This window comes from Acomys russatus, chromosome 1 (genome assembly GCF_903995435.1).
Source record: "Acomys russatus chromosome 1, mAcoRus1.1, whole genome shotgun sequence".
Classification (NCBI taxonomy): Eukaryota; Metazoa; Chordata; class Mammalia; order Rodentia; family Muridae; genus Acomys; species Acomys russatus.
The window spans coordinates 10601789-10615337 of NC_067137.1; positions in this window are offsets into that span (position 1 = coordinate 10601789).

Genomic DNA, 13549 nt, shown 5'->3' on the forward strand with positions numbered 1-13549 from the left:
AATAGCAAATGAAATGAGCCAACTTAGGACAGTACTAGACTTATAAAAGACAAAATTTAAAACAATGCTTCTTTAATAAAGATATTGAAACTGCACCTCCAGCATATATCTGTGAACTCTTATCTAAGGATTTATAATTTGCTTATTAAGTGTGATGTTTAAAAGATAGCTTTAAACTCTTGTTTAAAATATATGAGTGCATGTGCATTTGTAACACAGATGTTATGTGATTCAATCCTAGTTCAAAATATTCTTTATTTGGTGGTAAAATTTTAAGGTTATAAAGTCAATTCAAATTAACAGACGATTATATTGCAGATTTGAAAAATGAGTGATTCTAAAGATACCTTTAAGTTGAGATACATTAACTTTAGAGATATTCAGTTGTTTACCCTATTACAATTCTGGATTTGACTTCTAAAAATTATGATTATACTCTATGACTTCACTCTTTTTTTTTTTTTTTTTTTCGAGACAGGGTTTCTCTGTGTAGCCTTGGCTGTCCTGGACTCACTTGTAGACCAGGCTGGCCTCGAACTCACAGCGATGCACCTGCCTCTGCCTCCCAAGTGCTGGGATTAAAGGTGTGCGCCACCACCGCCCAGCTATGACTTCACTCTTAAACAAACACAAAAAGACTCATTTGTATTAATTATGCCCTTGACAGTCAATACAGAGTACTAGTGACTTGAAACTTCTGTAAATTATGAGTTAAATATGTTAGTAACACTGATAAATTTTCTTTTTAGAAAACTGTTGCATTCTATAATGATATGCCATATGGGAGTCAGAAAAGTTTCCAGCCCCCATATTTAGAGATTTTGATGCTGATGTGAAGGAGCTCCAATTTAATGGTTGTCATTTTATTATTAACTGTTAAAAATAATTGAGATGTGCAGATTATCAGTTGCCTCATGAATGATTGTATTCTTAAAATATCTTTGGCTGTGCTTATGGTCATGATTGATTGCCAGGAGGTAATTTATTTGGCCTCCTTTGTTTCAAAATTAAACAAAGGTAAATAACTCAATTATTACATATATAGCTGGGACATACAAAAGTGATGGTCAGTTTTCAGTTAAGGAAGGTTATATTTTGGTTGCAGCATACATGTATCAGCTCTTTTAAGACGTTGTACTTATATAATTCTTAAAAATGATATGCAAAGTTCCAGTTCTTGTAAGAGCTACTATCACAAACTGTTAGGGTAACCGCAACTTATGGTTTTATTGGATACAAGTTCAGTTAACCATAGGTGTTTTCTAAATTAATCAGTCAATGTTAACAATTCAGATATACTAAAAACAGAAAGATTATCCTATAGGCAGACACTTACCTGCAGATTATAAGGCATGACATCCAGTCTTAAGTTTTTAGGATGTGGTTTATAGCATACAGCTAAAGATAGACAAGGATTCAGCTCAGATATGTTGGCTCTCAAGCTTGTCAGAGATCTGATGAATATGGCATTAAATATATTTAAAGTAATTAGGACAGAAATTCCCACAGCCTAACTTCCTAAGGTCTCTGAGAAGATTTTTTGGCATGGCAGATGACTACAACACTGGATTGTGGTATTCTACCCATCAGGCAAATGGCCTCAATGCTTCACCGGCTGCTAGCCCAGCATGTGCTGTGGACAACAAGCTAGACATCTGGAGAGTTAGTTCTCATGTCGCTGAAAAGGAGGTGAGGCCAGTCTCTCGTGTTCTTCTTCCACAGAAACAGCCTCTCATCTTCTGTGCCTGATGGCCAGACTACCTTTGCCCGTGATACTAGGAAATCACAGGAGCCTGGGTGAGACAACTGTCTAGGTGGTGGACTGGCTAGTCATCTCTGTCATTTCAATACACACACACACACACACACACACACACACACACACACACACATACATATATATACGTTACAAGTTTTCCTTCTCAGGTCTCTGATCACATTGATGGCCAAGCTAATGGTAGCTTGACAACTAGAGAAAACTTAGACCCACTGTTAGTTCATTAGTCAATTCAGTAGATTGTTAAAACTATTAGGTATTAGGTATCTTCTCTTATTTAAAAAGACAGATAAGCTTGCCTGGCTCACAGGCTTCCTGTTAAGAGGGTAGACAGATTTCAGTGTAACTTTTTACTAGTCCTTCATTTGGATGGCTGCTCCTAGGAATTAACTGCATGTGTAAAATTGGTGAATAACTGGAGAAAAGGGATAATATAAAGTTTACGTAAGTTCTGAGGATATGAAAGTTTAAGTTAGGAGAATGTAAAATATTAGAAGGACCAAGACTGTATTTTATAAATGCTAGAAGGTCTAAGAAAGTATTTAAAAGTTGGTAATAAAGAAAGTATTTGAGGGTCTCAGAAAGTGTTTAAATAGTAAGTGCAACTTATAAAGGTTAGAAAATGTTAAGAAAAGTTTTAAAAAAAAAGATTTACTTATTTATTTAGTATATAGTAATCTGCCTACATGAACATCTGCAGGCCAGAAGAGGGCATCATATCACATTATAGATGGTAGTGAGCCACCATGTGGTTGCTGGGAATTGAACTCAGGACATCTGGAAGAACAGACAGTGCGCTTAACCTCTGAGCCATCTCTCCAGCTCCAAGAAAAGTTTTGAGGTACATAAATACAAGTTGTAGACATACAAAAATGATTGAAAGCATATAAAAATGAGATCAATAGAGTTCTGATAAGCTGATGAAACACTGACTGTTTATTTGTTTGTTTGTTTGTTTTTTGGTTTTTAGAGACAGGATTTCCCTGTGTAGACTTGCCTGTCCTGGACTCACTTTGTAAACAAGCTGGCCTCGAACTTACAGCGATGCACCGGCCTCTGCCTCTCGAGTGCTGGGATTAAAGGCGTGCACCACCACGCCTGGCTCCAGTCTGTTTCTTAAGGAGAAAAGTTCATGGTGGAAATGTTACATTTTCATCGCATGTCCATCTAACTTTCTACCTAATCTTGGTAAAAAGTACCTAGAAGTGTTTTCATAGTCACTTTGTTTCTGTTCTTTCACTTTAAATAGACAGATATAGAAGAAAGCCAAAGTAGAACAAATTTTACTAACGAGTTTAAGCTAGCTAAAAAAAAATCACAAAACAGTTGTGCCTCATGAAATAAGATCCAATTAACTCCATGCAGGTGTGCAATTCTGTCATCACATAAGAGGGATGTACTTCCATTGTTTCAGTCATTAGGTGACCGAGTGAGGTACTCACAGACTAGGGCAGATGCAAAAGTCAGGCTCCCCACATGCAGGTGAGTGTGTGCGCGTGCGCGTGCGCGCACACGAATGCCTACCAGGGCCCAGCCAAGTGTAGAATCAGCAAAGGCTCCTGCCAACAGATGAATGGATAAAGAAAGTGTAGAATGTACACAAAGAGGAGTTTTTAATTTTTCACAAGACAGTTTCACTGCCACAAACAAGAGTCAAACACTGTCATTTGCAGGAAAATGGATGTATTTGGAGATCACTGTGTTAAGTGAAATAAGTAAAGCTCACAGAGACAAATATAGTTTTTCATTTGTAGATCCTAGATTTTATACAAATATATAAAAATAATTCATACACAATGAAAATAGAAGGAAAAATGTCTGAGGGAAGAAGGGAGTAATGAGAGGGGTTAGAGAAGAAAAGGAGGATATTGGGATAATAATGGTCAATGGTTGCTTTGTAAGAAAATATTCTCATGTTCTGTTTTGTTTTTTGTTTTTAGCACAGGGGATTAAACCCAGTACCTTGAACACACTGCACAGGCTCCTTACCACGTAGCCACGCCTTCTGAAAATGTTTTTATAAGACCCATTACTGAGTGTAATGAATATATGCCAAGAAAAGAGAAACTGTACTTAGAATTTAAAACTTCCCTGCAAACAAAACCCAGGTTGTCTCAGATGAAATTTGTCCAATGTTTATTTACTTATTATTTATATACCCACTTCTTACCTGGGCATAGTGGTGGGACCTTTGCATGTGTCACGCCCTTACTCTGGGTACCTCTCTCGTTCAATTTTGTCCTTCAGGTATGACCCATGATGTAACTTCTGCAAATCTCCATCTCTGTGCTTGTGTCTTCTAGCATCCTGTATCCTCCCGGCTCCACCCCCCATGGGTGGGATGCATATGACTGTAGACGACTGATGGACGTCATCCTTTGCAGCAAAGATGGGGGAGATCCCGACGAGGTTCGTGTTGTGTCTTCACTATTGCCAGGTCATGTCCCAACAAACAGTTCTGTGCCTGTGGCCTGCTAGTTCCTTCCCAGTGGTGCCTGGATGTTGCAGTTTCTCAGGGTTTTACCCCAGGTCCCTTTCCCACCATTTCACACTTCCTCAGTGACTGTGCTCATGCCCGTATGTTATCCCGGATGATGAAGGTATGCCGTAAGCCCACGTTCTACTGTGACTGCAGCTCTGGCTCCAAGGCCCCTGACACCTCTCCCCGAGTCCCCTTTGGCGTCTCAGCTCAGCATAGCCTACAGTGAACCCAAAGCGGCTTCCTTCAACCTGGGTCCGAAGCAGGGCTGCACACACGGGAGAAGGTGCCCTCTGTCTCTCTAGTTACACAGGTCAAGCCATGCTGTTGTCTCCTCAGTCCCATTCTCCCCTCCATCCACCACTAGGCACTCCTCAACATCACTCTCTTAAATATCACTTAACTGACTTGACTTTCTACACTTCATTTACCATCTCTGCCTCTGCTCCCGCTCTTATGCTTAGTCCAGTGTATCCTCCAAACACCAGACACTGGTATATACAGATGCAGATCAGATCCCCGAAGCCTCTCTGGGGCTTCTCATCGCTCTCAGGATGAGCATCATTCCCCCACCTAGTCCTGCCACCTCCTACCCCTCCTTCGGTCCCTCCTGGGGCTCAGGGATGGAGGAAGAAGGAAGAGTCCACTGCAAAGAGTCTGCTGCAAAGTGAAGAGCTGAGCCCTGGTCAAAGCTGGCAGGGAGCGTGGCTATGATTTCCAGAAACCCGAGGATTGGATGGAGAGGACCTTGAAGGCGTGGGGACGTCCTGCACAGGGCTTTGCCATCTCCACCTTCCAGCCCCTATTTGCTTCATTCCAGAGGTAGTGGAGAAAGCTGAGATCAATCAGAAGGCTGAAGGAAGAAACTGCCCTTTAGGCAGCTGAGGCTAACAATGGAGCAGTGACTTCTCCATTTTAGCCACTAGGTGGCAACACCTCCCTTTAGACTATTAAGATTGCCAGCCAGGCTAACAAAACATACCCTGAAGGTCACAGAGATGTCCCTGCAGTTTCTGGGTCCTCATTTGGGGATTTGGAGTGGGACACTTTTATGCTTTGCTAGCCTGGACAGCTTGATTACCATGGAGCTAAACTGATTATAGATTCCATTTTTTCTCTTTTTTTGGGGGGGCGGGGTAGGGGTTTTCTGTGTAGCCCTGGCTGTCTTGAAATTTGTTCTGCAGACCAGGCTGACCTCGAACCCCCAGAGAACCACCTGCTTCTGCCTCCCAAGTGCTAGGATTAAAGGCGTGCATCATCACCACCCAGCTATAGATCCTATTTTCACCCATGGGTCCAGCCAATAGTTAGTGAGAGTTTACAGAGTGCCAGCCCTGGGCTGTGCTGGGAAAATGGGCTGAATAGGATGCAGGAGCAATGGCCGGAAAACATCCAGCATCCCCACAGCTCCTGAAGCCTGGAAAGGGGGCCACACACAATGCAAATGGCCACCAAACAACAGATTCTTATCAAGTGAGGGGTTACAGACGATTGCTATAGGGCGCTATGCGACCACATTAACTGGAAGAACGTAGCTTGTCTGAGCTTTCAGGAAAGACTGCTGTGTCAGTAAATCACACATACCCCGACAACTTCTTTGCTTCCCTCACCCCATTATACCTACTGAGACATGTCTGATTATGATCCCACTTTACACCCAGTGAGCTCCCCAACATTCCATTAGACCCCCCACATAAAATCCCACCCTAGATGCCCCTCAGACCTTACCTACAGATGCTATTCCACTACTCAGCCCTTCTGCCTGTAACCACTAGCAAATATTTTGGGAGACCTTTCCTCCTTTCCCCATGTCCTTCACAATCTGGCGAATCAACTGACACATCTATTAGAAAATCTCATCAGACCAGGAGCCCTGATCTTCCTCAGCTGTACTCCCGATGTCACCATGGTGCATCTTACAGGTGGCTATATTTGCAAAAACACTTGGAAACCCCAACGACCCACATCACACTTCCTATCTCAGGTATGTCATGGTTGCTATCACAGGGCCGGGGTCACAGCGCCCATCTAGAAAGGCACAGACCTCTGTTGTCTTCTTTGCTTTAGGAAGGAGATGAAGAGGAGGAGCAGAAACAGGAGGAGGAGGAGGAAGAGGAGAAGGAGGAAGAGGAGGAGGAAGAGGAGGAGAAAGAAGAAGAAGAGGAAGAGGAGGAGGAGAAAGAGGAGGAGGAGAAAGAGGAGGAAGAAGAGGAGGAGGAGGAAGAGGAGGAGGAGGAAGAGGAGGAGGAGGAAGAGGAGGAGGGAGAGGAGGAGGAGGAAGAGGAGGAGGAGGAAGAGGAGGAGGGAGAGGAGGAGGAAGAGGAGGAGGAAGAGGAGGAGGAAGAGGAGGAGGAAGAGGAGATGGTGGCAGTGGCTTGCCTCTTGGGTGCTTTCTTGCCCATATCCAGCTTATCAATCCTAAGCACTCCCATAAAGCACTTGAACATAGGCTCTGGGTCTGAGGTCTGATTCAGCCCATGTCCATCCTGGGATCAGTGCGCATGCACTGCCTCCTCCTCAGAATGCACATGTCTGTGTTACGGTTCTGTCAGCTGATCACTTAGCCTGCTGTTTTCTACACCTTGAAGGGGCAAAGGCTTTGGAAGAGAACATCGGAGGCTGGAAGAAACAGGCTAGAAGGAGTCACCTAGTTCAACATCCCATGATTCCCTCTGTCCCTCTCTTCCTGACCCCTTCCTGTTTATCTAGGTTTTCTTTCGTGACTGTAAAATCCACAGCAAGCATTCGCAGCATGCAAGAGCTGAAAGGAAACCCAAGACCCTGTCTAACCCCCTCACACACGAGTGAGGAAACTGAGGCCCAGAGGTTGGAAACTATCTGCCCACACTCTCCAGCTGGTCAGGGTAGAGCCAGCAATCCTGACGTGCCTCATGAGGTATCCATCCCTCCAGCGGCTGCCCCTCCTGTGCCTCCATGTTCACATCAGTGGAGAAACGCTACTTGCATTCAGAAGGCACGTCCAATGTGAACCACTCCAGAGATTGTATTTCAAAGACTGATAGACATGGCTTTTGCATTATCTGCTGTTTCGGATTAGCTATGCTGGGGCTTCATTCTTTGGGGGCTGATATTGGGGGCGGGGAACCAATCTGGAGTCCCCTCTTCGAAGCCCTTACTTAGCTCTAGCCTGTGAGACTGGGCCTAAGAGGGACAGGGAGATCCATTCTATATTTTCAGTCTGTCAGGAGATTTCATTGTTTAAACAAACATTTCAATGAAGCCATCCAGCTGGGCAATGATTTATGGCTCTGGCTACAGTTTTTCCCCAACAAAGATAAACAAGCCTGCAACTCTTGGGACTGGGACTCCTGGTTCTAATAACTTGGAGCTGGCTGGACCACGCCAGCCATCCCCTGGTCTGGGGTTTGGTTAAGATCTGTTCACACTGGTCCTGCGGCTGAGCCACAAACCTTGGGGGACCATGTTGTGCTTGGAAGCTGGAACTACCTCTAGGGCAAGGAAGAGGGACCTAAAGGAGAGAAATAGCTTGGGGGTGGGGGCTTCCGGTCCACCTGTCTCTTCCGGTAGGACAGTAATGTTCTGCGTTCTGCTAGCAGATATTTGTTATTTTGGTACAACAGCTTCTGTTGTTATTATTATTATATTATTTATTTATTTTGTGTGTGTAGGCATGGAAGTCAGGAGAGGACAACTTGTGGCAGTCAGTTCTCGGCTTCCACCGTCTGGGTCCTAGGGAATCAAACTCAGGACATAAGGCTTGGAAGCAAGTGCCTTTTCCACAGAACCATCTTGCGGAGCCTAAGCTTCTGGTCTTGCCTATACTGGGAGTGGCACATTGTTTTCCTTCTGTGGACTCATGCCAGGTAGTGCACTGTGTCCTTGTGTTTGCGTAATCTTCAGCTTTGGCCGCTGAGCTCAGGCCTGGCCAATCAGAGTAACACATTCTGTGGCCTTGGCTGTTGACCAAGGGGATAGAAGGGCATCTCATCCTATGAGGAACAGAAAAGGGTCGCTGGGGCTGCTGGGAGTGAGGCATGCATTTTTTTCCCCCCTCTTGGACTTGAAATGGGATGATGCGTGAGTCTGATTGGCCGCTGAGCTGTTGCTGCCACATAATGTCCGCGGAGACATTAAGGTATGCCAATGGATCAGAGATTTAGGGTGGAGAGCATCCACCCGGGTCCTCTTTTGAGTGAGGTAGGCTTTGACCAGCAGCACAAAGGGGAACCCATATTTACCATTATGAGACCCAGCCCTGTGCCTGGCTTGCTTGGTTTACTGATGGTGGAGCACTGGCTTCTCCAGCCTGACTGTGTGTATGGCCCACCTCAGCGGAAGGGTGTGGAGCAGAGGCAGATGTAGAGCGAGAGAGAGACACACAGCTCTCAGTCCCCCTTCCCCACGGAGTCCTTGGTGTCGTCGAGGGAAAACACACCACCAAGAATTCTGAAAGGAAATTCAGATGCATGTACCAAGAGAAGAAAAACAAAATGCTCTGAAGAGTTCCGTGACTTGATAGAGACATCACAGGAAGGGGTGCTTGGGGGGGGGTGAATCTTGAAAAATGAGGACTCCTTCCCCCCCCCCCCCCCGACAGGGTTTCTCTTTATCACCCTGCCTGCCTCGAACTCACTTTGTAGACCAGGCTGGCCTCGACTCAACGATCCACCGGCCTCTGCTTCCCAGGTGCTGGGATTACAGGCGTGCGCCACCATGCCCTGCTACAGGAGCCCATCTCTGGTAAGCAGAGATGGGCAGGTTTGGGCAGTGGATGAAGTGGGGACAGTTGGGGGGCTCTTCAGGAAACGTTCAGAGTGGAGCTGGAGCAGCCGACAAGCGTATTTGGTGTCGCAGTCAGATGCCTATGTTGTGAAGCTTGCTTACAGGCAGTGGGAAGCTGTTGAGCCCTATTTACCAGGAAAGCATCCTTATAGGAATTGTTCTTGAGTGGGGGTGGGGGTGGGGCGGCGAGGGGAGGAGGAGGGGAGTGTATGAAAGACCAAGACAAAAACCCAGGACACTGCGGTAGTGTAAGAATGGGCTTGATTTGATTTCTCCACAGGACAGGAAGCCGCTCTAGTCATTCGCCTCTGGGCATATAAGCTTCTGGTGCAGAACTCAAATCTAAAAGCCACGGAAGGGAAAGTGGATGTGTTCAACTAAGTACAAATTCAAAAGCTCTACATGCCCCAAGATTTCTAAACAAAGTCAAAACACAAGGGCATGCTGAAAAAGCACTTGTTACACCAAGGCCACAGGGTTGCTTTCCTAAATATATGGAGAGGTTATCTTGCAAGATCAATGCATATGTGTGTATAAATATATGTGCATATACATATGTGTGTTGGTCTTACATAACCACATATATGTATGTATACATATATACAAATAATGCAAAGGGCACGATTAGAAAGTTCACAGAAGGCCCAGTGTGATAGTTCAGTGGGTAAAAACCTCATCACCAACCCTGGTGACCTGACTTTGGTCCCTGGGAGCCACCTGGTGGAAGGCGAGAACTGACTCCAGCAAGTCGCTGTGGCACACACACAGGAACATGGCACATAGGCAAACATTAAATGAAATGTAGCCACAGCAAGAAAAGGATAGTTTTACAGAAAGAAAATGCAGCAGTCATTAAATATCCAAAGGACGGTAAGGAGAATGAACACTTCCATGTTTCAGCCTTTGTTCACACATTTGCTTTTCGCAGTAATTGTGAGAGGAAGGCTGTCATCATTGTGACTCACTTATTGACGTGAAACCAAAGACCTTTGCAAATTAAGGAAATTGCCTAAAGCCACTCAGCTGTCTCTTATTTTCTAGCTTTTCTTTCTTTCTTTCTTTCTTTCTTTCTTTCTTTCTTTCTTTCTTTTTCTTTCTCTTTTTCAACACAGAGTTTTTCTGTGTAGCCCTGGCTGTCTTGGAATTTGCTCTGTAGACCAGGCTGGCTTTGAACTTAGAGAACTTAGAGGCCTCTGCCTCCTTAGTGCTCAAATCAAAGGCATGCACCTGCTATCAACTAATGTCTTCTTTTTTTGGTTTTTCGAGATAGAGTTTATCTGTGTAGCCTTGGCTGTCCTGGACTCACTTTGTAGACCAGGCTGGCCTCAAACTCACAGTGATCCACCTGCCTCTGCCTCCCCAGCACTGGGATTAAAGGTGGGCGCCATCACTGCCCGGCTATCAATGAATATCTTAATTAGCTTTTTATTGCTGTGATAAAGCAACATGATCCAAAGCAACTTGGGGCGGGGGTGGGGACAGGGTTAAGGGTTTATTTCGGTTTATAATTCCATCATGGTCCATCATTGAGAGAAGTCAGGGCAGGACCCTGGAGGCAGGAACGGAAACAGAGGGCACAGAAAAGCACTGTGTGCTGATTTCTCCTGCGGCTTGCTCTTACATAACGCAGGACCATCAGGTGGCACTGTCCACTGAGATCGAGAACCTCCCACACCAATTATCAATTGAGAAAGTGCGTCTTGCTGGTTGTCGTGGCGCATACCTTTAATCCCAGCATTTGGGAGGCAGAGGCGGGTGGATCTCTGAGAATGTGATACCAGCTTGGCTTACAAAGTGAGGCCAGGTCAGCCAAGCTACACAGAGAGACCATGTCTCGAAAAACCAAAACCAAAACCAAAACAAACAAACAAACAAACAAACCCAACCAACCAACCAAGCAAGCAACACACACACACACACACACACACACACACACACACACACACACACAGGAAAGAAAGACAGAAAGAAAGAAAGAGTGAGCACCTCAGGCAAATTGGGTGGAGCCATTTTCTCAGTTGAGGTTTCTTCTTCCCACATGACTCTGGCTCTGACCAGTTGATGTGAAGCTAGCTAGCATAAATTATAAGCGGCTAGGCTAAAATTTGGTGTCAGGCATCCAGGTACCAATTTGTCCTTTCAAGCACATCTTACTCAATTTCAGATATTCTAAAAGAAATCCAAACTGGGCATGGTGGCGCACGCCTTTAATACCAGCACTCGGGAGGCAGAGACAGGCAGATCGCTGTGAGTTCAAGGCCAGCCTGGTCTACAGAGTGAGTCCAGGACAGCCAAGGCTACACAGAGGAACCCTGTCTTGAAAAGTCCCCTCCTAAAGAAATCCAAAGTAAAATTATAACAAAACATCATACTTTGTAAATCATAACAGAAAATACCAAAATATTCGGTGGAATGATGGCTTCACTCAGGTGAAACCAGTGCACATATTACAGGTAGAAGTGTGAACTGGACTATTTTGGACAACAATCTGGCAGTATCTACCAACATTTTACACACATGTTGGCTTCGAGCATTTTTCTACATTCCTACATTCAGGTAATGGGAATGTGGACATTTATTTACTATAGAATGTTTGGGATAGCAAATGTCTAGAATCTAGCCGAGTGCCCACCAACAGGGGCTTGTGTATGGACCATGGATCATCAAGCGGTCGATGAGTATTATGGGATAATCTCTCAGACACTGTGGCGAAGTGGCCAGGAAGGTGGGCCGGCAGAGTATGATCCACACATATGCCTTCCTATATGCTGGCACACAATCTATGATCCACACATAGGATGGGAAACCAAAGCCTGGGGGTTCCATGTGTGTTATAAGGGATGGGGTATCTTACCATGTGGTTATTATTTTCAGCTAGGAACACACAACCTCATTTGTTTCTACTTTAACATTTTAAATTGATTTTTACTTTATCAGCATGTGTGTGTGTGCATGCATACTTGCATGCGTGTGTGGTATAGTTAATAGTTCATATCCCATATGTGTATATGTGCATGGAATCTAGAGTTTGATATTAAATGTCTTCCTCAATTGATTACCTTTCTCTCCTGTGTGATGTGTATATGCCTGTAGGGCATATGTGTGTGCAGGTCATGTGTGTGCATGTACGTATGGAGGCCCAAGGTTAACATTGAGAGGCTTCCCCTGTTGCTCCCCACCATATTCGCCATGGCACAGTCTGTTAGGTGAGTCAGAGCTCACTGACAAGGACAAGCCTCTTAGCCACCTTGTCCAGGGAAGCCCTTTTCTCTGCTTTCAGAGTGCTAGGACCACAGGTGGACCACCATGCCCTCTCAGTGTTTACATGGGTTTGAAGGATCTAAATTCTGGTCCAGCAAGCATTTTATCATCTCCCTAGTCCTGTTTATGTTATTTAAAAAATATTATTTCTAAAAAAAAATATTATTTTTCTTGCACACACACTTGCGCGCGCGCGCGCACACACACACACACATACGTGGGGGGGGGGGCAACGTACTGCTCTTTTGGAAAAATTTTAACCTATTTTGGTGAGGGTCATGCCCACGCCGAGGTGCAACAGTGTGGCTAAGCTGGGGAAGGCATCAGAAACGTGCTGCTGTGTCTCCCCCCACAATGGTCCTCCTCAAGTCCTGCTTCCTGTGTTCCTCCTCAAAGTGCGTCCTCCCTGCCAGAATCTCTTGAGACTCTCCAGGTGACTCACAGAAGACCTAAAGAGGTGGAAAAAAATGAGAAGGAGGTGAGATACTGGGGAGGGGACTTTAGGATGAGGATTTGGGGACTTTCAGAGTATTAAAAAGAAAAAAGAGGCTGGGCGGTGCTGGCACACGCCTTTAATCCCAGCACTCGGGAGGCAGAGGCAGGAGGATTGCTGTGAGTTTGAGGCCAGCCTGGTCTACAAAGTGAGTCCAGGACAGCCGAGGCTACACAGAGAAACCCTGTCTTGAAACAAAACAAAACAAAAATAAATAAATAAAAAGAAAAAAGAGAAACTGAAAGATGATTGGTGCCCAGAGTCAGGGCCGGAAGGCTGCAGTTTATGAACAGTGCCACAGAGAGTGTCTCTGAGGATTTCTCGGCGCGCTTACCTCTTTCCTTAGAATGGATCTTTAGAGGTGGAGTGACTAGGCCAGAAGTTAGACATATGTAAAAATTGGTGTCATCACCAGATTGTACTCTACTAAGATTTTATTTTTTACATTCAGTGTGTGTGTGTGAGTGTGTGTCTGTCACAGTGCACATGTGGACGGAGGTCAGGGGACAACTTGTAGGAGTCAGCTCTCTCCTTCTACCATGTGTGCTCCACGAATTGAACTTGGGTCACCAGGCTTGGGGGAAAGTGCTTTTTAACTGCTGTGCCGTCTCTGGCACTGCTATTAAGATTTTATTGATTTGATGGAGTGTGGGAAGTTCCCTGTCCCCCACCCCCACCTTAACCCAGTTATTTCAGAAAGATTTTAAGGCAGAACAATGAGAATGTGAGAGAGTTTGGATGAGACCGTCTTAAGTCTTTTTTTTTTTTTTTTAAA